The sequence below is a fragment of the Hemibagrus wyckioides genome, linkage group LG21, assembly GCF_019097595.1.
Source record: "Hemibagrus wyckioides isolate EC202008001 linkage group LG21, SWU_Hwy_1.0, whole genome shotgun sequence".
Taxonomy (NCBI): domain Eukaryota; kingdom Metazoa; phylum Chordata; class Actinopteri; order Siluriformes; family Bagridae; genus Hemibagrus; species Hemibagrus wyckioides.
Genome location: NC_080730.1, coordinates 883,841 through 884,929, shown reverse-complemented (window position 1 = coordinate 884,929; position 1,089 = coordinate 883,841).

Here is a 1,089-nt window from a genome sequence, read left to right as displayed (position 1 = left end):
AAGTATTCACTTATCTGGACGAGGTCACTCAGCCCCGTGTCATGCTACGGCAGGAACGAGCCCAGGGACGGAAAAAAACTTCAGGTCTGAAAGATCCGACTTACAATTTTCATCATTTCAGATATTAAACTCAGGAATCTGTGAGAAATGAAGGCAGTGAAACATTACTGAAATACGCAGGTGTACGATAGCAATCAGCTTCATCCCCAAACACACAGAGGTTCATACAGCAGATCACAAGGTAACGTCCAGCTGAAGTGTGAGACATGGACACAGGGATTATTCTCTCTCTTTAACCTCTTTAACATTAGAATCTTCTGTATATCGTTCCGGACGCTGAATAAATCGGGACAGATCACCTCAGTGGATCTTTGTGAGTTCCTGTAATTTTATATCCTTAATCTTCATCTGAATAAAAACCCTGTAGAAACTGGAGAGAAGGAAACTGGGTCAGTCATTGTTTGGAGAAATAAAGAGGCTTTTTTTGTTGAAATGACCACACCCACTGACTGAACCTCCATCTTACGTGAAAGAGCGGACGTTTTTCTGCTCGTCCAAGTGAAAAATAGAGAAAAGCAGGCCAAGGTTCAGGCTGAGGGTCTAAGTTACATGTGAAGTGTTATGTCTGAGTTTTCAGCCTCCTGAGTTCGTCTGCAAATAAAACCAGTCCAGACTGGCCCTCAGATAATGACTGACCAAACACACAGGAGAAACACAATTAAAATCTAATCAGGACAGAGTCCATGACCCGTGGGAATCCGAGCAGGAAAGAGTGAGGCCGAGAAAACGATAACAAGAGCAGCAGCAAAAACAACACACTTTACACCTGAAACAATTAAAAAAGTAAAAACTTTACAAATGTAAAAATGAACAAAAAAAGAGGTCCTTTATCTGTTTTCTAAATGTGATGATAAGCTGATATGAAAGAATGTTGATCTTTCAGAGGGACTTTTTAAAGACACTGCAGTCTTTCAAGCTCTGAGGAATTTCCTGCAGAAGCGACCGGAGGCTAATCTCTGACATTTAGCTTAGCTGTGTTTGTTTACTCTGATTTGTTTATTTGTGAATGTAATAATGACGCGGTTTATG